The sequence below is a fragment of the Pezoporus flaviventris genome, unplaced genomic scaffold (genome assembly GCF_033815535.1).
Source record: "Pezoporus flaviventris isolate CSIRO_AGI_PZ_B2104156 unplaced genomic scaffold, CSIRO_AGI_Pfla_v1 ptg000070l, whole genome shotgun sequence".
Lineage (NCBI taxonomy): Eukaryota > Metazoa > Chordata > Aves > Psittaciformes > Psittacidae > Pezoporus > Pezoporus flaviventris.
Genome location: NW_026892618.1, coordinates 1640897 through 1668423, shown reverse-complemented (window position 1 = coordinate 1668423; position 27527 = coordinate 1640897). Strand labels below are relative to the sequence as shown.

Below are 27527 nucleotides of genomic sequence, written 5' to 3'. Positions count from 1 at the left end.
GTTGTCTGTAGAGTGCAAAAATGTTGATTGTAAGTGGTATTATGTATGTTCTATTCTGCCTATTAAACTTGTTCTGTTTTATCCTGATAAAGTTTTTTGTATACTAAAACTATCTATCTGGAAATGGAGGTTCCCAAGTATCTGCTTTATTTTTTGTTCATTGTAGAGTTTAATTTTATATTCATGTCACAGCTGTCATGTGGTTTCTGTGGATTAGAAGTTTGAAAGAGCTGATGACTTTTCATGACACAGGCACATAATAAATCTCTAAAAGGATTTAAGATAAAAGGATAGTAAATTCTGTTCCTGCCTAACTTGAGGCCTTGACAAATTAGACACTCAGCTGCTTAAATTAGAAACAAGGTCATGCTATATAGTTAATTCATAATTCCTGAGGGAGATGCAGCCCACCTTTGACATGAATCACCAGCTGGAGGTGCCTAGCATTCTTCATTGACTGCAAAGGGCCTTACAGTGACCTTGATCCAAATAGAAATTCTTTAGTTAGGTACCTGAAGTTAGTTTAAAGGAATCCAGGGCTCTCAAAATACATATGTAAATCTAGATTAAGGAGAGAAAAAAAGGTAAGATGAAATGGGAAGACATGCTGCATTTAAAGAACCCAAACATATTTGGTATTTGAGGTTTCAACATGAAGAAAACCCCAACACCTTCCAGGAGAACTTCTGTCCATCATTCTTTATGTCCTATTTTGGACTTTGACCTTCCATTCCAGAAAAGAACCCAAGCCAAAAATAAATGCATTAATCTCCCACTCTGGTTAAGATGGTTACTTGCTTAGAAACGTAAGACTGCCTGTTGGGTCAGACCAAAGGTCCATCTCTGCAAGTACCGAGTCTCCAGCAGTAACCGGAAATACTTGCGTACTGAGAAGCACAAGTATTGGAACAAACATGGTATGATGCTTTTCTGCAAGCTCTTCCAATTTCTAACAGTCTGTGGCTCAGAGGCATCCTTTGTGGTCAACAACCTTCAATTGTGTTTCTCTTGTATTTGCCTGTCAAATGCCCTCTTTAAGTTGTGTAAGTTGTTGTCATCCACAGTTTCCTGGGGCAAGCAATTCCACTGCTGAACTGCATACTGTTTTAAGATTTCCCTTTGTTTCTTCTGATTTTGTGGTGTTTTCTGTACCACATCCATTCACACTCAGCACCAGGAATCTTGATGGACAAAAAGTCCTGTAAACACCAATACTATGGAAAAATGACATCAAAGGGAGAATGGTGATGATGGGTGAATTATGGGTGAAGAGTTTTGTAGCCAGCTGAAGAGAAACATTCAGAGATATGTTAAATCCAGCCTATTGGAGAACTGCAAAAGAGGCCATTCTGCAACTGCCAGAGTTCCTGAGAGGACAGAGAAAAGCAGCCTCTGAAACTATGCCCCTCCCCACTCCTTGAAGATTTTACCCTTTTAGATAAAAGTAAAAATTTTTAAATCACTTTTTAAATTTCTTTTTAAATAAAATAGTAGGTTGCTGACTTAAAACCAAAACTGAATGCTAAACCTCAGGAACTGATTGGAACATTTTCCAAATTCCCCTAAAAAAAAAAATGAAAAAGAAATGAATGCTGTTAGACAGTGATTAAAAGAAAAATGTTAGGGAACCCAGCGTATTGAGAAAGTATTAAGACAGCTGTGTTTAAAGATTTAGGCAAAAGACAAGCAAGAAGAGAGATCTGACTTTTCAAGGAAATATGCTAAGCAGGCGAGACCATGTTTTTCTATGAACTTCTCAGCCCAGCTTTAATTCAAAGCTGGTTACAAAGCACATCCTTTGCAGAAAACAGAAAAAAAGTTTTAGTTGTCCTTTTTTTTCCCTTTGTTTTACACCAAGTTCCTTGTGGTTGTTACAGTTGTCTACCCTACTTGTATATAAAAACTTAACCAGTGTCTGTGACTAACATATCTAGTAACCTTTTCTGCTCAAAGGGAATGTTTCATTATGTCCTGGAATAGGTATAGCAAGTTTACTACCTGGTTGAATATGAAATGGTCAGGGAAGAGAGTAAAAGGAGTATTGGATTCCACAGGGTTGTTATGGGAATTGGTATGAAGGATGCATTTAAATTGTGTTATCAGTTACACAATCAGGTGTCTTTGGTGACTAGCTGTAGCAGGGAGTTAATGACATGTTGGCAGGCACACCTAACTGGACAGATCAATACAGATAATTTGTTTGCTGATAGTACAGTGTTATCTCAGCGCTGAAGTACACCAAAGAGATGGTTTCCCTGCAGGAAAGCACTAACTTTGGTTTTGAAATGGAATGCCTGCAGAAACCTTCTCTGTGCCATCCTGTCTGGTTTCTCAGATCCACAGAGGCTTGCAACTCCATGTGTTGGAAACATAGAAGAGAGCTGCTCTTGCAAAATGGCATCATGTGATGTGTGAATAATCTGAATGATGCACTGATGGGGATGATGAAAGGAAACAAAGACAGTGCAGGTTGCTGAGCTATGGAGTGCTGTGATTTCTACCTATCTACAGCTTTTCTTTGTGGTTCTTTTATTATCTTTTTTTTTTAGCCTCAAATGGTCCCATTTTGCTCATACTCACCCCTTCTTTTCCACAGGCCCAGTTTTTTTCCCGCCCCTTCTCACCTGGGATCTGAGATTTCCTGTCCCTATTTTCTAGTCAGAGCTTCTCAAAACCACTCAGACCTAGAATATAACAATATGGCACATGAAATGCGTTACCAGGAGCCTTAATACAGAAGTTTACAATTTGTGGTAATAAGCTTGTTTTTCTTCAGTTATTTCTACCTGACTTTTATATGCGAAGGGTAATAAACTTTTCATGTGAAGTCTCTTGATGAAGATACACAGCTTCAACAGTCAAATGTTTTAGCTCAAGCTTAAGTCTCTTTTACAAATATTTCTATGCTGCATCTAGCAAACATATTAAAAGGATGCAAAAATAGGCAGGAATATTTTGACATCAGCTAAAACCCACCAATTTTTCTAAGTTTCCATTTTCCATGTCTCTACAGGTATTTGCTATCCCACCATGAGAGAAATACCAAATGATCATAGAAGATGCTAAGTCCTGGAAAAACTCCTGACCAGGATGTCACATTTTCTCAGATTATCTCACCTCTGCCTCCATCTCAAACACACATTAGTTAGCTTGTTTGAGATGCTGAGTGCTGCTTTTTTTCATTGCAATTTGGTATTTGGCAGATGAATGAAGAGATACTACTTAATGTCAAGGAGCAACAAGGTCAGGTTTCAGGGAGCTGAGGGCAATTGAAAGGCAGGCTGGGGCAGTGTAGGGGGTCAGAGCCATGGTACCAGTGCAAGGGTGGCTGAGAAGGTCTTCTGATGTTATTTGATGTCAGACAAGAGTCCCATGATTCCCAAACATATCTACAATGACAGGGCAGCTCTGTGGCACCAAGCCAGGAAGTCAAGTCACAAAGACACAGTCAGAATCAGCAGGGAGCATGGCCAGACAGGTCATTGCTGTAGTATAGCTCAAACAAGGACCAAGGCTGAGGCTTGAGCTAAATTTGGCTCCCAAGTTAAGGGGGAAGTCTCCAGCAAGGCTTTTCAGCTCCTCCTCCTAAGTAGCTTCTTTCCCAGTGGTCTGGCCCAACACCACCTGCCTGTGTCACATAAGCCAAAACCTGGGGTGGGCGGGAGAAGAGGTTGCAGAGCTTGGTGGTGCCCTCAGGGCCCTGAAATCAAGGTGCAAATGGATCTAATGGATCAATGATCTGTCTGTATATTACGTGTTCACCTTTCTAGCTTTATACTTTTTAAAAATGTATTCAATTTACATATATATATTAAATTACACACATGGCTGCTATGGTTACTTTGGCACTTTGATTCCATTTATGGGCAGGCAAAAAACATGTAAAGATGAATAATACCTGGAAGTTCATATATCCAATACATGGAGATTAATCTGACCTTTGATATTATCTAGGGTGTGCGCTTGCACAGATTTCTTTCTGCTTCGCAAGGGCTTGTTAATTTTCTAGCTGTCTCTGGTATTTCTACAACTGTTTTCTCTGACTGAGCGTATCTAATGTTCTGAATGGAAACACATCTGAGGAATAGGCTCTCTGGGGATTATGCACTTCTGTCAGATACATATTTCAAAAATTTTACAGAGGAAAATAAATGAAAGAAGCAACCCCCCTGTGTTCTATTGCAGGCTCTGTTTCCAGATCCGTAACAACTTCTAACAGCAATATGATTTCCAAAAAGTACATTAATGTCAGGCTGAATTCTTCCTTTATGGACAGACATTGTTTCTAGGAATTAGTTGAAAAAGTAGGCATTTCTCAGCTGATTAAAGTTAAAAGGCCTGATTAAACAGCCCTTCTTGGTAGAACAGTATCCCTCTATGATAGGAAATATAATAGTAAATTATTAACATAATCCAAAGATTTCTGATGAAATGAAAGAACCTTTTCAATTCTCAGAACATGAGGACCCACTGGGTATGAGCACACTGGTGCACTGGGGATACTAAAAAATTGCCAGGAGCTATTTTAGCACAGCACAGGAACTTTCATCATCGTGTGAGAGGATTCTATGATTCTATGATTATGTCAAGAATCTGAAAGTAGGGAAATGGCCTGGAGGACATTGTCACAGGGATCCACACACCACTCTTTAACCTTTTTCTTCTTAAAAGCTGCTTGAACAGTTTAAAAGTTATTTTCGGAGGGTGACACTGAGGAAAGCCTTAATATTGTGCTCCCTGACTAAAGCAGGGATGCCACGCTATATTGCAACTTCAAATTAGTATCTCTTTTCAACGGTTATAGCAGATGACTGGTTAGCAACTGATATGGACAAAATGAGTCCTAACAATGATCCTGAAAATGCTTTTGAGTTTTGCATCCAAATTAAGTTGGATTTGTTGAAAAAACTGACAGCGACTGACAACTTATTTGTACCACTGCATGCAGCCCAATGATTGTAACATGATAGTTTAGGGTTTATCTTCCATCAGACACAAATTTTTGGGTTTCAGCCTGTGTTTAAATCCAGCATTCGTATCTTATATTCTCACCAGCTTCTTACATCAGGAGCTAAAGAGCCTCTGACACTTTCATTATCTTCTGAAGTATTAAGCCATCATCACATGATTCCATTTTATTTGCTTCTGAAGCAAAAGCTTTGAGAATTCATCTAGACAGCAGACATTACAGAGTCATCCGATGGGACATGAATTAATAGTATATACTGATTAATATCTCATGGTACATATATCCAACTCCCAAACCAGAAATTCAGTTATATTATCACTTCATTCCCAAAATGAGTCAATATTTGAGTCTGAAATTAATTGGGAAAGCTGTGAATTGCTGGAAATCTTCCAGCAGCCATGTGATGGAGAGTGTCTCTCAAAGGAATCTCCACAGGGAAACAAATGCAATTAAGGACCAAGGTAACAAACTGCCAAGAAATATTAAATAGCTAGAGAAGCCTTATTTAAACCCTGACTTCCCCCAGTCAGGTGACTGGGGAGCGTCATCTGTCCCTGAGCTGCTGCAGAAAGATTTGTAAGTACAAAAATGAATATTCTACATAAACATCTCTGTATTTTCTGTTTCTTGCCTGCACATACCCTCCTAACCTATTAAAAAGAAATTACTAGCATTTGTAGAAGTCTCCTGTGTGATTCTGTGTGATTTTAGCACCCTAACATTTGAAGACATCCACACTATTATAGGCAGAGTGGCTGATTGTTCTCCCTTTCCCAATGCTACAGTGTTCTGAATTGCTGCCTTTACTACTGTAGCAATAATTGAAATTAGAAAACAAGATTAGATACTCCTGGACTGTCACAGGTTGCAGAATGCTCTACAATTGCTAATGATCAACTGCACCAGCCTGAAGCTCTTTATGGAAACAGATCATCATTTGAGAAGGTCCCAGTAGCAGAGCGTGTGTTGTAGTAAGAGACTTTTTTATGGCCTGCAGACAGCTTCATACAAAGATATAAATATCAACTTCACCAGACACATTACAGAGTTTGAGCTGGCAAAGGCCTTTTCTCTAATGCCCGAGAGTGCCATAAGAAAGGAAATAGGGCACTGGTTAAGTATTGTCCAGCTATCAGGCTGCTGAAGGAACAAAGAGACCCAAGAATTAAAGTGGTCTTTAGTAGACAAACATTTAATGAAAAATCACTTTTACTATGTTTATTTGCTATTATTTCAGGCCATAATGACTTTGCATTTTAAGAGCTGCAGAGGTCACGTCTGCGTTAAGTGTATGAATTTACAGAAAACAGAGAAATAAGCTTGAGTCCAGAGCAGAAAAAAGGGTGTTAGGCTGTTCTGAATGAAGAGCATAGGAAGAGCAGCTTTTCACCCTGGAGAGCAATGACACAAATTCAAAACCACTTGGAGCATACCACTAGATACAATTGTTTAAGAACCACTGAGACTGAAGGAATTTCAGCCCTCCATTTCCCCCCTGCCCTCGATTCACTCCTTTCCCTATTATGCACATCTTGTCTCATTTTATAACTGTAACACTCACTTGAATGTGTTATGTCTATATTATATTGTCTGGACTTGTATTGTCTACAACTTTGACAGGCTTTAAAACTGCCTAATTGAACATTCTATCTGAGATCCTGGGAAGCATGCAGCATTTGGGAACATAAAAAAAACCCAAAACAATGGTACTTTTAATTTGTTTTTCTGATTTTGGAGAAAAAAATAATTTAAAAGGCTTCCCCAAACAAGCTAGAATGCAAGTTCTCCAAAGAAAATGTGATGATAAGTTTTGTTCGTAGTTTTAAAATATTAGTGTATGCTTTTACACTGCTGTCTCTGGGAGATACTTTGCTTCTGCTGACATTTAACACTGCAACTGCAGAGCTATGCTGGCTATTCAATATGTATGCCAGAGGAGTTGTAGTTCCAAATAAATCAACATAATACAGGCTTTGACTGCAAAAAGAAAGTGGCAGTGGTTTCACTAGGATTGTTTCTTTAAATCAATTTCATTAAACAGGAAGCAAATACACATGTGGACACAGTTAAACTGATTGACAACAGGCTTATGTTGATTTAGCTTAATTCAAAGGTGGAATTTTACATAGCAGCTATGCATCGATTTAAGTGCATCTACACAAGACTGCAATGGTTCAATTTAAACAGACTTTCAGTTAAGCCACTTTCACAACAGTTTAAATAGCAGGTTAGATCTTATTAAGTAAACACACATGGAGGTAGATGACTGTTACTTTTCAAAAACCAGGGATTGAAATCAATCTGTGTTAAATTTTACACAACAGACCTGGGTTTGTCTATTTGTATAAAGCTACCAAGGATCAACTAAGGCACTAACTTGAAAATTTTCTTTATTGACCTATGATCATTGTGTTATAACACTGACCTGCTTTTAAAGGGACTTAATGCCTTCCAGGAATCCTTTTTTGTCTTTATTTACTTATACTTTACATATAAGTTCAACCTCCTCCCATCACCACAATGAGTTTTTGTTCATACTTAGGGAAGATTCCTACTTGTTGTTTCAGCAGCACTGATCATCAGCCTGTGAAGGACACCAGTTTTGATAATGAGAATGTTTTCCTACAGTGCAGAGAAAAAAAAAGAGAGTTTGATACAATACTGAATACCTTTTCTCATCTGTATGTTCAAGTCATGCTCCAGACTCAGTTTTTTTTGTTGCATTCCCAGTGGAAGATCTAGGCCATACAGCAGGGAACCGATTGCTGATTCTTATCTGTTTGTAATTCTGCAGTCAAGTTCTGAATCCTCATTTTATTTCATACCTGAACATAATGAAAGAAAACAACAAAGAGAAAAAGTGAGTTCAATAATATCGCTTTTTATAAGCTTTTTTTTTTTAAGAACTTTTTTTACTCAAAGCTTTTTGCAATGTCTTTGAAATATGAAAAAGGTGAACAATGCTTACTTGGGATAAATATTCACTGGTCTGTGTACATTAGGATGAGCTACAGTGACTGTTCATTGGAATGGTCTCATCAGCACCAGCCAGAAAGTATTCAAGGTTTTTGAAAATTAGGCCATTTATTTCAGAGCCTACATGGGCACTTGGGAACCTAAGTTTAAGTAGGCATTTCTCAGTGCTATGCCTGCTAGCCTCTAAGATGTGCAATCCCTGAGCAAAGGCCCAAATGAAATCTCCATGTTTCACCCTTCTGAAATCAGCAGAACTTGTAACACTTCCGGTGGTTCCAGTGGGACCAGAATTTCACCCTGTATTTTCTCTTTGATTAGTTTAATGTTCAGCGTGCTATCAGTGATTAATTAGTACAAATGGGATTCCTTTAATGGGTGAAAGCAGGACTGTGGTGATAGTGATTTCCCTACTTATTAGCTTTAATAATAGATTTTTTTTGTCATCTCCCTGACACAACCAATAAAGAAAAGACCACCAATGTGCAATCAGTTTATGGGCCAAAATACCCTTTGTTTTGATGGTGTTCTTCACAGACTAATTTGTGACTTTAGACATGAGAGATGAGGGACTTTACTTGGGGAATCAAGAATGTTAATGCTCTTGGGAAATGCACAATTTGATTCCTTTTGCTGGGAATTTTGGTGTGTTATATCACCTCCTTTTTCTTCTTTTTCTTTTTTTCTTTTTCCGTTTCTTTTTCTTTTCTTTTTCCTTTTCATTTTTCTTTTTCTTTTCCTTTTCCTTTCTTTTTCTTCTTTTTCTTTTTTTTTCTTTTCTTTTTCTTTTCCTTTTTCTTTTTCTTTCTTTTTTTCTTTCTTTTTCTTTTTTCTTTTTCTTTTTCTTTTTTTTAAATACAATACAATGTCAGAAGGCAAAATATCTTTATTGACTCAGAGATAAGGCAACTTTCATAGTCATGATTAAATGATACATGTAAAGGGACTGAATCTCTGAAGCAAAGAAATTTCCACTTATAAAAGTGGAATTTTAACAAGATGTTCTTGTGAGCCCCCTTCCAGCATGTTTCTGGAAAAGGCTCTTCATGTCATTACCAGACCCCCAACCTAACCACTTCTGCACTAAAGAGGCTGATACAGAACAGTTTTTAGCTGCCAGCCAAGGCATAGCTGCTATTGCTGCTCCTTCATGGATCTCGGATGACCTCAGGGCTACTCCAGACTCCACATCCAAACACGAAAAGAACAATATATTTACTGTCTGCCCAGAAGAAAAGAAGTCTGTAATTACCATGTGAACAGTAACAGGATGCATGCAGTCTGTCTATAAAGATAAGAAATTAAATAAAGGATAGCTGTGAAGCATTATACTGAACTTAAAAACCACTCAGAGAAAAAGGAGGAAGAACAGCAATACTAGCAAAAGCAGAGTATGTTGGAATTCTGTCAGTCTTCTATGGTGTCTAGTGGTGTAAATATGAAAAAAACAGTAATTTAAGCAACAACAACAACCAAAAAAAACCCCACCCAAACAAAAGAAAAAACCCCAAACATAAATCCTGATTCCACTGAAGTCAGTTGTAAAACTCCCATTAACATGAACAAGACCAGAACTACTTCCACAACAGTCCTGTGTACTTGTCACTGTACAATGTTAGTCAGCATTATACTGTGATATAATCATTATTAAAATGTGACTGATCCTGGAAATATTTTGCTGTTACCCTCCTTGTTTTCAATCTGATTTCCAGAGACTGGTTCCACTTCCCACAGCAGCACATATACTTGGCCTGATTCAGATCAAGGGAGTACAGGTTTTCTTGAAAAGCAAAAGACACACACACACACACACAAAATCTTCCTAAATATTATAAAATGTTGCTCAGGCTTTAGCTGAGAATAGTTTCAAGATTTGGCTGAATATAAACACAATATAATCAAATGGAAAAAAAAATGGATAAATAAGGAGTAGCCATTTCTACATGTGGCCTGCAAACTGCTATGGTGCCATTAACTATCCCTAAAAACTTAGAAAAGGTAAAGAGAAAAAACATTTATACTGCCAGTAAACATAATTTTACTTTGCAGATGCCTGCACTGCTCATGGAAGTTTTTGAGAATCCAAAAATTCAAAGAGGTTGTAAATTTAACATGTTAAGACAGCTAAACAGTTAAGATTGCTAAACTTGCTAACAAAGTGTCATAAATGAACTTAGAAAATTAGGGTTATCAATATCTATACAAAATATTTATCACAAAAAAATGATTAACAAACCACTGTAAAAAGGGGTCGCAATTTGATGCCAACGTGTATATTCAAGATACCTTCCTCAAGCTGAAATACACGCACGTTGAATATACAGAGAACAAATACAAGAATATTTTTTTTGTGTGGTTATTAAGATTTTAGGCTGATTCCCTAAGGAAATTTCTTTACTCCTAGTTTTTGTGTGCTTGCTTATCTTGTCTTTCTAGCAATAGCTTATGAGCTGTTCAAGTTCAGCCAAACTTGACCAATAATTAAATTTCCACAAGTTTTCTAAGTGTACTCAGTAAAAAGAGCACGACAGTATCAACACTTTGGCAAAGGGAGAGGGGAAAAAAGCTACTGCATGAGTATTACTTTACTCGATGCTAAAAAATCCACACAGAAAGCAAACCCATTAACTGCCATTGCCTTCAGTCAGAACTTAAGATCGCTGTAGGACACTAACCCGTAAAAATGCAGTTTCTATTACCTCTTGGCAGTCCCACAGTGATTTGTTCTGAGACTAGGTATAACAACAGATGTGTTACTGATTAGGAGTTTTGCTACTGTTCAAGGGTATTCAGGACTTTAACCTTCCACAAAGAGAGCAAAAGCCACAGAGCACAGGGGCCAGTGTTGTGCTTTCATTAAGAGATGATGTAGCCCAGAATTCTTGATCTGTAATTAGGCTGGGGTGACAGAGTGCACGGTCCTGCATCTGAAAGTATTTCAGCACTTGTTGATTTACCCAAAGGTTGACCATTCCCTGATTTTGATTAGGATGCCCGGCTGAAAAATAGGTGGTAATTTCTTGGAAAATCTCAGGCTCAGTTCTGTAAAGCATACTTGCTGCAGTGACTGGATAGATGTTTATCCCATTTCAGACTTATGTGATGTCAATATTTATGCTCACTTACTACAATAATACTTTAAAATTATAAAAGCCAATCAGCTCACCTCAAGTAGGAATGGCAGATTCAAATATCTAAAATGTGTGGATATTAACTGAATCAATTTTTTTTTATCGTCCAATCTTCATACTCAGAATAAATTTTTAGCAACTGAAGCTAAATTAAAAAATAGTTATTTTCCTTAGGTGATGTTAACTAGACTACAGTATTTGAAGAAGTTGTCAGAGCACTTCCCTGATTCACTAAGCAGGGAGGGTGCTGAATCACAGGCATCGATTGGCAGCAGAAGTGGCTGAGCTGACACCAGGGCCCAGCAATGTTGCTTAGCAACTTCCCAGGGCTGACTCTGGCCATTAACTCTGGTGTGCAGCACCACCACTGTGCTCAGAATGGGAAAAGACTGAGCAAATAGCCCTCTAGAAGAGAGAATGAATGGTAAAGCTGCATGTACTTGTCCGCGGCAGGACTTCAGCCAAAGAGCCACTGTGAAAGAAGCCCTTTTGCAGTAGCTATTTCTTAACTACATCCTTTTTTGTATGACCTAATTCTATCCATGTAATTATAATGCACTTCTGAAAAGGATTGATCAATATCAAATACTACACACCTGTTACAGAACAAGAGCATCTACACAGGGAATTGCTTCAAAAATGACCTTTTCATTTTATATTCACATTTCAATCTGAAAAACACTTTTAAGTGCAAAAAGCCCTCCTCTAACCTGAACTGTAGACCTATCCACAAAACCATTTTGTTTTGCAGACTACATATTATTTTTTTTCTTTGTTTGGAACCAAACTTAAGTTGTGTCTCAGTCTGAGTCAAGGTGTCCCAAGATTCTTCAGAGTGTGTCTAGAGGAGGTGATCAGAAGGCCTCTCCTATGAAGACAGGATGAGAGCTGGGCTCTTAACCCACACATTTATTTTGCCCCAGAACATGGAAGTGGAAGCTTTTCTGGAAACACATACACCTGAATTATTTATGAATTGCTACCTTTTCCCCTACTATAACAAAGCAACTTGCTAAAAAAGCCCCCAAAATAGTGGCAGATGTTTTATAAGGAAGAAAAAAGCTTTTCCTGTACACTTGCAACGTGATTCTGTAGGAACACTGAAAGCCAAAATTTTGTGTGACATTTCAGTGAAGGAAAACCTGGAAATAATTTTAAATTTTTAAAAAATATCTCTGAAGAGCAATGTTCATTCCTTCAGTAATTAAGAGAAGCTCAGTTCTCTTTCGATCAGGTTGCAATGGTTTTAATATACTTTACATATGAACTGTGGAAAGAATTTGATAGTACACCTCAAATAAACAATCAGCTTGTTTTGTAGTGGTCAAGAATAGGCAGTTTTTTCTGCAACTCAAAATTCAATAATTTAAATCATTGCAGAGCTCTTGTCTTTAGATTATCCAGTCAGTTCCTGCAACCTGAGTGATGCCTTGTTATTGCAACTGCTACTTTTGTCTATTGAGTCGAGTAATTTGAAAAATGATTTCATGGTGTAAAACCTGCTGCAACGACAACGAATTTTTGAAACTTATTTCATTGCACAAAGGACTTAACGTAATTTACATTAGCTGATTTTTAACATGCCAGTGATTTATGATCTATCAGCCAAGGAAAATATCTAGCAAATGAAAATGCCTTATGAAGAGCGTGTGTTTACATAGTGAGTTTACATTTAATCAGTGGTTGAAGATGCATAACCACAGTCTTTTTCAGAGGCTGAGCTCTGCCCAGGTATGTCAACTAGCAGTTGTAGTGACCACTACAGACATGCCATATACATGCCAGCTTTCTAGGGGTTACATGGCTCTCAGTCAACCACCACTGCTCTGCAACAGCACAGAGCAATGCTACCCAGCTCTTAGTTCACAAACCCTATGATTTTAACTCACCAGGGACAATAATTATCTGGGGCTTGGCAGGAACAGCAGCACCACTGTTCTCAAATACATTGACCAAAAACGTGTAGTTTATCTTGTGGGAGCTTCAGCTATTAAGGAAGAGTGAGTGCATAGGGGGAGTGCCAGGGAGCAGGTTCCTCTGTGGATGTACCCTGAATATTCAGTTTTGGTCTCCAGGCAGTGGCATCAAAGACAGAAACTCCCATCAGCCTTGGCCTGCAGATATTCAACCTAAGTTATGTTGAACAAAACTGACTCTGAAATTACTTTTTTCAGCTATTATTAATGTTCTTGTTTTCTAAAATATTAATTCAAACAGCTATGAAAACCTGTGTCACTGCCACATATCCATTTTCCTACCCACACACTGTCTATCTATATGGTGTTATCTGTCTGAAAATTGAGTTAGCTCCCAGGTTGAATGAAGTTCATAAAACCTTCAGCAAAACTGGGCTGTGTTTTATGAGCATGAAGCCATATTATATCTTGGGAAAGCAATCTGAGTAAACTCCTTGGAATTGCATGGTTTCACTGGAAATCATGCAAAATCTTGTAGGTTCAGCTGTGTCTTGCTTTGAATTTATGAGTTTTCTCAGCTTCTAAATTAAATCTAGGGTAGGAACTTACCTCAATTCAGTAGGAGAGCAATGTATCCATGAGCTAGTACTGAGCTCCTCATGAGCACTGCTTTACATTTGAGATCCAACTATGTTTATAAATAACAGAGAACACTGTATTAGCAACCACTGCAGTTTTAATAAAACCTTGTCCTCTATGCAGAAAATACAGCAGGACATGGACCTGAGACATTTGCTCTGTCCCTACATGAGGAGAGGGCCTGGACCAGATGATCTCCAGGGGCAGCTTCTAACCTCAGCCGTTTTGTGAACAGTTAACTGTGGTTCATTTGAAGCATATTGCTGCCATCACTAAACTATACCGAATATAACGTCAACACATTTGTTACAAACATAGAACAAGTCAACTGCAGGGCATCTACCCTGACTCCCTTTTTTTTAAAGGAACGGTCAGTGCTTGTGAGAACTAACTTTTCTAGAAGCATTTCTGGAGGAGGACAAGATGTGTATCTGTTACTGAGTTTATGTCCAGGTAACTTTCCAAGCGGAATATGGGAACACATCTGCATGTCAGCACTCAGTGCTGCAAGTGCACCATAGTGGTCATCTGCACCTTGTACAGAATTTTATAGCAACACTGCTTTCAGTCTCAGGCTGTTGATTTCAATAAAAATAGTCCAAGCATTTTTAAGAGTCCTCTACACCTCTGTTAACCAGATTAGGAGGTGTGTAATTAAGTATCAGCTCTCATTAAGACAGAAGATTGAAGACCCTTTCTCAAGCATTAACAGGATAAGGAGCTGGAAAACTTTTTTTTTAAATGTATTTAGTGGGAGTGAAAGGATGAGGTTGAGGGATTATACAATATCGCACGTAATTATAGGAAAGAAACTGAGGCCCATGCCATTAAAATCAAACATAGGATCACGAGAAGGTAAATAGTAAACTCTTTTTCTAGGTGTCAAGCAGCACAAGTACTCAGGACTACGTTTAGGATGCACACAAAATGCTTACTCTCCCAGCAAATTATGCCCTTTGGGTGAGAACCACAGCATATTGGCAGGACAAGGGAAAGCTTGTACTGTCTGTACTAGTGTACATTGCTCTCCCATGAATGAGAGGGTTTGGTCTGCACAGCTGTCAGTTTGGCAGACTCCTCACACAGCAAGCCCTGCTGTACTGTCTGCAGAAGAGGATTGTTTCTATTCAATAGCTACCAGGCCGAATTCTTGCTAAATAAACCTCGGAATCAATACAGTCTCTGAAGTAGTTTTCACCTCTGACTTCATCTTGCTCTGTGTCAGGGGTTCTCATGCTATGGTATACGAACCATTTCAAAGTGCTGTGCCTGTACTATGCTGCAGTTATAGTAGCTGGAATTGAATCTCATCTAGTTTAACAGCACAAAGTGAAAAGCAGTAGGGCTCAGGCAGCTTGGTGAGACTGAGCATTCTTGCAAGAGATGTCCTAGAAAGAGTAAGATGTACTCTGAGTCAGGGCTGTGATAGGTCCCAGTTCTATGCTATGCTCAAGCACAGACCTTAGGATGGAACTTCCCCTTCCTCTGCTCATCTGTACAGCTGCTGTCATTGCTGACAAGGGTACCTGTCACTGTTGGGAATGACAAAATCTGGTCAAAGAAACTTTGGTCAGTATTACTTAAGACCACTGATACAACAGGGAGGCAGCACAGAAAAATAGAATATTACTGGCAAGTCTTAATGAATTACCTTCGAGCAGCTTTCACCTCATACATCACACATTAATGCAGAGTTTAAAATTTTATTTAAGTCAGTAATAGAAAAATTAAATTATGTATTATTAATAAAGTAACTTACAGAAAGGCTAGAGCCTTTCAAGAAGGTGAAAAAAGAGTTTTTAGAAGTTCTGTTACAGAAGTTGAGATGGTGGTGCTACCCACAGAGAAAAGTATTTGGGATCCTTTCTATAACCGCTCAAAAATATTTCTGGACACTATCAGCTGCAAAGCATTTACTACTGGGATGTCAAATGTCATCCCAGTTGAGTGAGAGAAAGCTTGTAAGACAATAAAACTGGGGATAAAGTTGGTTTTGTTGTTCAGGACTTATTTGTTATCAGACATGGCTTATACGGTACAGTTGATGTGAAAAGCTCTGTGTGATTCATCAATCTAAAGATAATAGATCTCACAAAAACTAGTTGCCACACAGAGCACTTTGCTCCCCAGCAAAGACATGGAAACCAGAAAATCAAGCCTCAGCTGTCAGAAAGACTACTAGAAGATAAAAAAGGCTCCACAAGTTGCTATGTCAGTGTTACAGATATGCATGGGCTTAAACATGTATGTGTGATATGCAGTATATGTGAGGTTAAATATCGAACTGAATACTAACCTGTCCCCATTTTTAGAGACCTCAAGCCTACAAAAGCAGGGAAAAAAAAAAAAAAAAAAAAGAAAAAGAGCCAAACCAGGTTTCATAAATCTCTGTACTGAGGAACTGCGTGGCGCACCAGAGTGCCACTCGGGAGACCTGATCTTGCCAGCCTTGTCACTAGCTTGTCAAGGCCTTCAGCACTGTCCTCACTCATCCCTACCCTAATTTCTGGGGCATGATCAGTGTCATGTTCCTTTGCTATGCAAAGACCTGCAGGTCTTCTCACCAAGAGACTAGTGCTGCTTTAAGAGATTCTGCTTTAAAAAGCATTACTTCTGTTCCCAGGGCTATAATAGTTACACCAGCACAAAACCTGCAAAGAGAAGTTGTAAGCCCGTGGTTGCATAATCCAAAGCAAATGAAGTACTGGAATTTATGATACCACATCAGCTGGGTAGCATGATAATTAATAGCCTTTTACATATATTAACTAATACGAGTTTTTGGTTTCTTAAAGTTGATTTTACTTCTCTTCAGATGGTTTAAAAGGATCATGAACACAGATGCAAGCAGAAATGTGCAAAACTGTGGTAATTTAATAATTGCAAGTCATAAAGCAATATCCTACTTTTCCTCTCCTGTCACAGCTGGGGTGAAGTAATGTTAGTACAAAAGAAAGAAGATTGCTTTTGCAGACTTCCTAGGGTAGGGACAGGGCCTTTCAGCGGAGAATACAAAGTTGAACAAAATCAAACCTCCTCCCTTACTGCAGTAATAAATAATTACTGAACAAAAACAGATAAGGGCAATACCAATGATCTTGAGAAAGATTATTTTAATACAGAACAGAGTACTGTTAAAAGCAATTAAATTGCTTGTAAAAAAAACCCCAAAACTCAGCAGGGTTTTAACATCTGCAGGTAGGCAAATCTATCAACACTGCTGCTGTGTTTTCAGTCAGGCACAGCTTATACCATGGCCCTAATCTGTTCATGGTGCTGCTTTTTCTGCCATGCTTTGCTACTCCCTTAGAAGTATATGTGCTTTAGCAGTGGGAGGAAGCAATGCCGGCCTACCATAGTGATAGTTTATGCCGCCCTGTTGTTTGCTGTTACAAAAGTCCCTTCACACCCTGCCTCACACACGCAGGGGAAGTCTGCCTCAAATTCAGAAACGTTTCTTTTCAAAGAGGAATGGAGGCGAAGAAGGGAAGTGTGTGACACTGGGAGGTCTGGGAGGGAGGGAAGCTTCCCGGCAAATCACGATATGAGAAATACAAAAATAATTTCAAAGTGGCAAACCCAGAACCCAATTCTCAATGCTTACCCTGGTGTCAGGATTCTAAAAAAAGGCATTACATAATCTGAATGCAACAGAGTAATAAAAATAGAGCTTGGTTTTGTGCTAGCAAGGTCTTAACTCAGATTAGAAGCATCTGGTATTGAGCTGAATTTACTATATGAAATATGTTTCCTCTCATATGAGCTGCATCATGGAAAACATTTGTGAACATTTTTCAGTATATATTGTGCAATGCTTTTGTTCTTTTTCATTCAGAATATTGCATATTTGAGTGGGATAACAAGAGATAATACCCAGACCTGCATGTAAAATATTCATTCTAATTGAGTCTTCATAACATTCATGGCTTCTCAGACATACAGACACAGGGACCAGAGATGATGCTGTTTCTTTTCTTCTATTCACATCTATTTCTGGAAGAGGCATCTTGATGAGGGTTAATTAATACTCAAACATGGCTAAATTTATATGCAAAGGAGCACACAAGGTGTCCAGACATTTCCAAAGAGGTGGCAACAGAAGTGATTTTCTCTCAGGCAGATTTGCTACCCATGTTCAGCTCATAGAGCGAGATACAGGTTCTATTTTACATTATCAGTGGCTTTCTAATTCAATGTCAATAGCTTTAAAATGTTATTGCTGCTTATAAGATTTACTTTAAAACCCTGGAAGTTAGCTTTCCTTAGCTGTCTTCTCTCACATTCTTTTTTAACAAATTACACTACTAACAATGGGTTTAATTCTAAGCCATTTCATTAGAAAAGGGGGGCATTCAGAGTTAATATCTTGAACTAATCTGCATTTGGCAAGCGCGTCTCTGCCCTTGTCCTTCTTTCCAAAAGAAATTTAGAATGACAGATTCATTAAATGCCATAAATAAAATGTCTGAGAAGTTAACCTGCGAGATAGTATTAGATACCTTGTATAAGAAGGGAAACTAAACATACATTTGCAAGAATTACTGAAGTTAGACAAAGCTGCAGCGGCTTTAGTTTTCTTGTTTGCGCCCACTTTCTAGTAACAGTAATGGTTGCTTTAATCCTGAGGGCTCAGGTCTTTTTTTTTCTTTTTGGTCAGGTGCTGTATGGACGGTAAAAGTGCAAATGCTCACGCATTTCCCTTTGATCTTGTCAAATCTAGTGAGCTTGGTTTTGAGAAGGCCTTAGTCTCCTGGTTCACCTTGTCTTGGTCACTGCTCAGGCTGGGACTCCACTGACCCTGGCAACACTGCTGAGTGTGCTAGCAGTCAGTCACCAGCATCTTTCCCAGAGCCAGCCACCTTCCAAGTTCCACTGCACTTGGAAGTGGAAGAAGAGCTCAGCCTGAATCAAATAGTGTTTTGTAAAGGGGTTGGGGAATTGGGCAGCACTCAAAGAAGGGAAAAAAAGAACCCCACAAGACCTCCTGAGTATCTTTCCCTTTGCAACACAACCAGCTAAATGCAATCTCCAGCCTTCCGCTTGGCATTGAGGCATCTGCAGTTGGATCCTGCTTACATGAGAGAGCAGATGGAGATGTTGAAGGCATAAGAAGTGCTTCTTCCAAGGGAGAAACTCGCATTCTGAGGGGAGGTTGGGGACAGGATGAGTTCCATGACTCACCTTTTGATAATAGTACAAAAGTAGCATTTGGGGAGTCATTATTAGCTACCATGTTATTGGCCACATAAATCAACAAGACTCCTTAGAACAGTTAAGGGCCAGACCTACTGCAGCAGGTATTGCACTGTCTGAACAGGGGGAAGGAAATAAGGGACATTATTTCAGGCTTCTGTTTAGCTTTGGAGTGAACTATTGCAGACAAAGGGAAAAAAAGAAAAGAAAAGAAAGAAAGATTGATTTTCCTTTTGGCAAATATTTGGCTACAAGGATCTACTCATTTGTCATTTGTCTTGCCTTGAGAGTTGGCCTTTGCAGAATGAAACAAACAAACACTGCTACACTGTATGGCATTTTGTGTTGACATAAAAGCCTCTCTGAGGATAACAGACATTTATAGAGCAATTCATATAACTTTAAAATTATCCACCTTTGTCTTTGCTTAGCATTTTTTAATTTAATGGTTTAATCTAATGGTTTAATCTCACGTAAGCAGAGTAGATTGTGCTGCTGATAACTATGTGAAAAAGACTCATCATTTGTGTGCATACCAACATCCTCTCCCTTATGACAGGATTTCATGTGGACAATTGCAGGTAGACTATGTTCGCCACCTATTCCATTCTATCCCTAAAAGGGATAGAGAATGGCTGCAACAGAAGATTCCCCAGAAGACCCATAGAGTTCCCAGAGGACCCATATACAGGATAGTACAACCTTCCATTGTTTGTGGTGGGCTGGAAATAGAGAATATACACTGCTATGCTTGCCCTGATTCTGCTCATCTTACTACTTGAGCTGAGTTCCCTTAAGGGTCACTGCCAAAGTCTGGCCCAATACTGCAGTTTCTATAAATCTGCCATGTGGACTGGCAAAATTCAGGGGCACGAAGGCAGCTCAGTCATACAGAACTCCCTGACAGCTCATCCTTCATATTTCCTACCATCCACTCACACACAACACTCCCTGCTTTGAGAGCACTAGCATGGTAAAACAGAGAATTGGGCTGTAAAGTGCCAGAATTTTTATCCTGTGGGTACTTTCTGAGGGATAACAACTTCACAGCCAACTCCTGTGATGCACAGATAGGACTTGGCTACCACAAAGAGAGAAATTTCTTGTATCTGCTGTAATAATTTAATTTGTGGTAATTTTCAGCTAAAGTTCATTGTCCTTCAAGAAGAGTGAATCTGGACCATTAATGTCCACATGTTGATATTCACCATCCCTGTCTTGCTTTGCTTTAGTATCACAAAACAAATACATGGATAGAGTAATTGTCTAGCTGACAATGCACAGAAGAAAATTCCTCGGAGAGTTATTTACAACTGCATCTAGGGCTCACATTCATACTTATATAACTGGATGAACATTCTGACATATCAGACTATCACATCAAGATTTTTAAAGGTAGTTGTTGTCAAAAACTTCTACAGAGATGCCACTTAACCCCATCTCTTTTGTCTTCTATTGTCCAGGAAGCCTTCAGTAAGCAGATGAGAAATGAAGTATAGCTTTGTGTAAGCTAAATCTTAGAAGTTTTATTTGATGATGAAGCAACATGTTTTACTGACAGTGAAAAGCCTTAGATTCACACAAGTTACTATTTTCACACAAGTTCTAGGCTTTTTTCCAAGCAGTATTAACTTTCAAAGTACATTAAAAAGCAGTGCAAAGCTGAGAATACCTTGACAATACCAAATGGTCTCATGGCCATACCAAATATTTCTATTAAGGCCATACCTGGCAATTATCTGAAGCAATATCTTCAGTGACATTATGGAAGACAAACAGAGCCTTGGACTGTATATCAGTGCAGCACAGTAAAATCTTTTTCAGTTGGCTTACTATCACCCAACACCATGGGAACAGGTTGATTCTTCATGGATCCTTGCTAGAACCATGACACAACAGCGCAGCTCTTGCAGTCAAAACTGCATTTAAACTCAGACCCCCTGCAGACAGGGTCAGTGTAAGGCATCGACCATCACTCTAGCTTAAAGTGCACACACAGAACCCATGCCACCCTCAGAGGAAGAAGCTGGCAGCAGAAACAATGCTGACCCCTGGGATCATAGCCCAACAGCAAAGCCAATTCATGTCCCACTTGGGATGCGTTGCTGCACATGTTTACAGGCACCACACCACATGTGTCCCTGTTCTGCAAAGTGGGTCATTCTGGTGACCCCTTTAAAGGTGAAGTGGGTATGTGACCAGCTCACCCTTGGTGAATGGCTGCCTGCCCCACACAATGGTGCATCATGGGCTAGCTGTAGAGGCACAACTGTCACAACTGTCCAATATATTTCAAGATTTCAAAGAGAAGACTTTGTATAATGGTGTGAGAATACATTCAGGCTTATGTTTAGGTTTTGGTGAATGCTGTATGCGTACTTGTTTGCAGATGCATTTACTGTATGACAGTGGTGACGTCTACCCTAAATGGGGAGGTGAAAACATGACCCAACACCAGTACACTGAAAATGGAAACAATTTTTTGGTTTCAGATTGCCCTTTTCAGAAAAGTCAGAAAAGTTGTTTCAGTAAATGATGACAGATATTCTTAAAAGAGCTGTTTTCTAGATTTTTGGTAGTAAAAATAGCTCTAACACTACTTGAAGAGCAGTTTAGGTTTTTTTTTTTTTTCCTTAGGATATGGGGGCAAAGCAATACACAATTCCACAGAGCCAGAGAAAAGTTTGTTTTGGGTGATGTTAAATAAACTCTATGAAAACACTAATGTTAACAGAGGTACAAAAACTAGACAACTATCTTCCCAAATTCAAAGGTGGAAGTAACAGCCTTTAAAGCTAAACACAGCCACACAACTGAGTACATATGCAAGTTAGCAGACTTCTGTGTGTGCTAGACTGGGTGTGATAATTGTTTAGATGATCTGAAAGAAAGGTAGTTGGTACCTGTGAAGTGACATTAAGAAGGACTGAAGCATTAAGTTGGGTAAGGCTGTTGGGACAGGGAATCATCACAGGTGCACCAGCAATGAGACTGCCAATGGCAATTCATTGCTCACCTGAGCCAGGCATCAAGCAGTGCTGCTTCATTTTCTGCATTGCAATGCTATGGATGTCAGAGATTCAAGGATTAGGGTACATGACATTTTCACAGCATGAGCCTCAAGCCAGCAGGCTCTTAAATCACCAAGTGTCCAAACAGTTTTCATTGTGCTTTCACCCATTCCTCACTAAGTAAGATCAGCAGGGGAAAAAACTGCCTCCATATATGAAATGAGAATAGCACAACACTGTTGGAAACTGTATTCATGAGATACGTAAATGAGTTGACAACAGGAGGACATTGTAACTGGTCCTGCAGCATAAACTCTGCTGCAGCTAATGCAGCTTTCCTGAGATATATGGGGTTCATGAACTAAACTCTGCCTATTACAGAAAGAAGCAGTTTGTCGTTCAGAATGCCTATGAAATGTAGGAAAATCAGCCTCATATTAGGGAAAACAAACACAAAAGATGAAAGCAGCAATTCCAGAGTATCAAGAAGGCCTAAGAGGTTTGCAGATGTCCATCCACAGAAACTATAAAAAATGTCCAAACCTGTGAAGATCAGCCAGTACCAGCTTTTCCCAGTGAAACACACATTGCTGCATAGATTCAGTAACGTATTTTTTACCCATAGTTTTAAGTATGGTATTTATTACTGGGAGGAGACATTGCTCAGCACGTCTGACTCTGCAGTGGCTCAACCAGCACCTCCTGGGATTTAACTTCACAGATGCTGGCCCTACAAAATGAGATAGAGTATGGCTGTGCTGGGCTGAGGTGCCTAAACTAGCTCTCACTCAGAAGCAATAGAGCCACATTAGCATAATACTCCTTTTTAGGCAGGCTAATGAGCCTAGATTAGGTACCACATTAATTCAGCTTCCAGCCCACAGGTTAGATTCGTCTCTGCCTGATACTTTATGTTGTGAAGACACATCCTAAGATCTCAGAGCTGACCTAGGGCAGGAGGCTGGCCAGAGAGCTCCTGAAGTCCTTTGCAACTTGAATTATCCTATGTTACTGTGAAACAACCCATTTTGAAATCTGGTAATGAAAACACAAAGTTACTTCCTACCAGTAAAAAGCATGTGCCTGATTTCTAAGATTATTTTTTCTTTTGAAGAGAATACTTCTCAAAGGTGCAAGGCAAATTAAAGCCTTTTTATCTAGAAGTCAGATTTTGTCATACACTGTAAGCCAGTTGCATCCATGGGGAATTAATGCAATTTCAGTGGGATTACTGAAGTAAATAAATGCTTATCCAGTGAAAGCAAGCATATTTTTGACCATTAGTTTCAAAATTACTAGGAGAAAAAGATCTAATCATGGAATATATCAGCCAGTAACCAGACACAAGCCACACATCAACAAAATGATAGAGGATTTTAACTGCCAGAAGTAATTTCTGCATCCCTCTTTTTTAAAATTTTGTTCATATATGAACTAGTATATCAGTAATTAAACTTGTCATTAGTCCTTTTCTAGGACATATCTAAATTAAACTAAAAATCCTCTGTTAGATAAGATAATATAGTGCTGCAGGATAGTCTGTCAGCTGTTAACAAGAGCTGTTAACTCCCTAAGAGAGACAGAGGGGTGGGACTTCTGCTATTGATGAATAACAGAATAATTACTATTGATGTTAAACCCTTTAGTGACAGTTATATATATGTAGACCATTAAGAGTGGGACTAGAGTAGTATGGAAGTATATGGTGTAACATCCGTCAACGTAACTTAGATGTGTTTTTTGAACGCACACAGGGTTTAACTGGAATAAAGCCAGATCACAACTCATATCTCTTAATGGAGATGAATCAAGTTGTTTCATCACTGTTCGAACAGTGCTGAAATTAATTTTATTTATGCTGGTAAATTCCTGAATCAAGCTAAATGTCTGATTTAGATAATAGGAGATGCTAATGGTTTGCCTTTGGGAAAGGGTGACTTGTGAGACACAAATTTTTCTCCCAAGAAAGGGCCCAGATCTGGTGGTGGAGGAGAATGTGTGGGTTAACTCAGCACTCAGGCTGCTATTACAGTTTTGTCTACACAGCCAATGTTTTCTGTTGTGGCACTATAAATATACTACTGTCATGATATGTAATGATGTGGTACGTACACATAATAGACTGGACATAGCCAAAGGCACTCTGCTGATTTCCTTTAGGTAACCTTAACTTCCATCCATCTACATGGTCTGGGAAAACTCCTAACATTGTCCCCTTGAAGGAGTCTTCCCAGGAGGGTTGTAATGCGTAGCATGGACACCTTTGCTACAACAACTATCAATGGAAAAAGACACTCTCCAGGTCTCAGAAGTAACATCACCTGCACTTGGTTTAGAAGTACATCGCCTTCAGGACTGAGACTTCAAGAACTGCTGCCAAAATGCCCTGTGTGATGACTCATACCCTCTAAGTATAACCTGCTGCGTTAATGGTGCAGCAAAAGGCAGTAAAAGTGCTTTGTGCTGTGTTGCATCCAAGGTTTCACAGCCATGGGAACAGATGGGAGGGAGGGATGAGCAATGCTGGGAGCATTTGCAGCTTGCAAGGCTGCTGTGTCAAGGGTATCTCTGAACAGAGTGCCAGGTGCCCTAGGAGGTGGAGCCTAGAGCATCCCCATTCCGCAAAGCTGAGCGCCTTGTTCTGCACCCCAAGATGCCTCAGCAGTTAGTGTGGGTAGCCTACTGCACTCTCATATCTCACTTCAGTACAGCTCTGGAGGGTGGTAAAGGCAGCTTTAGCTAAGCTAGATGCTATTCCTGATCTTCCATGCCCAGTTTCATACTGTAACAAAGGCAGCGTAACAAACTAATTAGGAAGTTGGGTGACATGGTTTAGTGTGAGGTGTCCCTGCCCGTGGCACGGGGGTTGGATCTAGATGATCTTAAGGTCCTTTCCAACCCTAACTGTTCTATGATTCTAAGTTGATACAGGAAGAAGGTTTAATATTTGAGCTGACTGATGCTTTTTTCTTTGTATTTCTTGAAACAAAGGGAATAGGGTAAACAGAACGCAAGACCTCAAGGCAGCTAGAATCTTGATAGGGATAATTTTCTCACACTATCTGCTCTTTCCATTCTTTGAACAGGACATGACTCCTTCAGATATCTTACAGATGAGCTGGAGAATATTTCACGCAATATACAGACCTTATTTAAATTGCCTTCTCAAAAGAATAAAATGCTTCTGTACAGTAGGGTTCAATAATCTCAGCTGAATGTCTCTTCATTTATTTAAATTTTAAGAAATCATGTTTAGACACTTTCCATTCCTGACTTTAAAGAGTCTTTGGAGCATTTTAGATAGAAATTACAATTAAACAATCCTCAATTTTTATGTCATTGTTAAAAATAACAATGCCAACTTGCAAATGCACTGAGTGGCTAAGAGGAGAGATATCTAGTATTTACAAAACATTTCTGTAGTTATCTAACAGTTCAGCATTCTGAAATCTCTTGAGAATCTCTGGGAAGTAAAGTTTAATTCAGCCTCTTGTCATGTACAATTAGTTGGTTGCCTTAGCTACTCCTCAGATTAATCTGTTACATCCAAATTAAGCTTGAGCCAACACATCTGTGTTGGGTTGTTGGCTGAAAATGAGACAGAGAGTCCTGCATATACAGGCTGTAAGCAGTATAGAAAAATTCTGATACTTACTTACTCTGCCCATGTTAGTGGGAGATTTGTAGTTGTGTTTAATACGTTCGCTTTGTTTGCACTGAGGTGTAACTTCTTTTTTTTTTTTTTTTTTTTTAATGCTCTAGTAGAAGCTGATGCTTAAATTCAAAACATAGAAATACATCTGCTTGGACAGACTCAGCAATGCCCATTCGTTCTGTCCAAAGCAGTTTGAGGCTTAGTATGGGGAGCCTCTTTTAAAGAAGATCTTAAGAGAACAGGAGATTGGTCTTTTTCGTTCAATCTAATATTGAAATTATCCAGATACTGAAGATTCAATCCAACTGAATACATATATGTCTTCAGTGCCCTTGAAATACCTTCAGGCATCCTGCCTCACCACCAGCTGTCACACCAGAAAGCACAGGTCTTCTGCAGGTCCCATGTCACATCTGCTGATGTACCAGACCCCCTGTGACATCACAAATGCACTAGGGGCTTAGGATGACACATCTGATGTTTTTATTTGGTGCCCCAAGGGGCAGCTAGCATATTATTCGATAAATAAATCAAATAGCTTGTGTGCATTAACCAAGCCAAGCAGAAAGAATTGCTGACCTGCATAAGATGAACATCTGGAGCACATTTTACGTGGAGAAGTAAAAGAGTATCCTGAAAACATTCCAGGGCAGTTCTTGTTCATTAAGAGAGCTAAACAGCCTACAAATTACATTGATTTTGATTTTTTTTTAAGTGACTAAATACATAATAATAATAAAAGTAAATAAGTAAGTAAATAAATAAACAGTTGATTGTGTTGAGCATCAGAGTTTGAGCACTTTATGAGTATCAAATACACTAGAATGTCCACAGTTAATTGCTTTTAAATACCTTCCAAAGCAAGCATGATCAGAATGACTGTCGAACTGCCTCTCCCCTACTCACACACATATATACCCCTTCACTCACCTATACTATGAGCTCACTTAGCTGAAAATCAGATTCCAGTTCTAGCAGAAACTAGTGTAACTACTCGCTTCAGTGGAAGTACCATGTACTCAGTTTTGATGTGTGTACGACTTTACTCCTCTGCTTGAAGACAAGTGTGAAAAATAAAATGCAGGTTCTTGACCATACTGCTTTCAGTACCTTAGCTCAGTGGTTTTCAGCTATGCATAAAGACCTGTCTGTAACTGGGAAGAGTGCGTATGAGACTCAGTATTTCTGATGATACTTTGACAAAAGCTATAACTCCCTCACAGAGCCATATTATTGACATTATATTTGACCTGGGCTTTTGTGTCACTTCAGGTACCAAAATCTATAAACTGTATAGAATATATATCTGCAAATACTTATATATGTAAAGGTAGACATAACAGCAGGAAAATATTAGAGCTTCAACTGACATTACTTAATTAGGTGTACTCATAAATTTTTACCAGTGTAAATGCATTCATACTAAAACAATGAGTATGTTTCTTGAATTTTATTTTAGGGAAAAAGAAGATATTTAAACTGATACAAAAATTACACACAGATTTGGCCTAAATCAGGACAGGACTCTGAATGAGTCTGAATAGCAGAGCTCTTCAGTCAGATCATGACTTTTCTGAAGGTCACTTGTCGAAATATAATTGTACCTTAAGTACTATTCAATTATGGTTCACAGTTGTAAATGGTCTCTTTTTTTAATTTTTCTTATCTCATAACATTCTGTAGCTTCCAGCTTACATTTCTCCTTGACAGACTGAGCTTAAATCAAAAGGACCAGATACTTCTTTTTTAACTATGGGAAGCTCAGCAGTGAAATGTACTTGCTTCTGAAGTTCTATCACTGACAATTACTGGAAAAAAGAATCAGGAAAATGTGAACTACTCCAAAGTTCCTTTTCAAAACTACTATCTGCAGTCAGGAGGTAATTAACTTGCTGTATTGACTTATAGTTCCTGGGGAAGTGGAGAGGGGAGGGAATCAGAGTAAGTTAGCAGCAAGGCTGTTAATACAATTTTCTTATTTATCAACACTGGTTGCTAAGAAGTACTGCATACTATTAGTGAAATGAAAAAAGTACTGCT

At 38.9% G+C, this 27527-nt stretch overlaps 1 protein-coding gene across 1 annotated transcript in view; it reads right to left on the bottom strand.

Moving 5' to 3' along the window:
* SHISAL1 (shisa like 1) overlaps positions 1-7784 on the bottom strand; it is a 103709-nt gene extending 95925 nt beyond the window's left edge. The window contains exon 1 of the mRNA XM_061472055.1: positions 7639-7784. The gene's annotated coding sequence lies outside the window, so the exon portion shown is untranslated. The remainder of the gene's footprint in view (positions 1-7638) is intronic.
* Positions 7785-27527: the final 19743 nt, after the last annotated feature.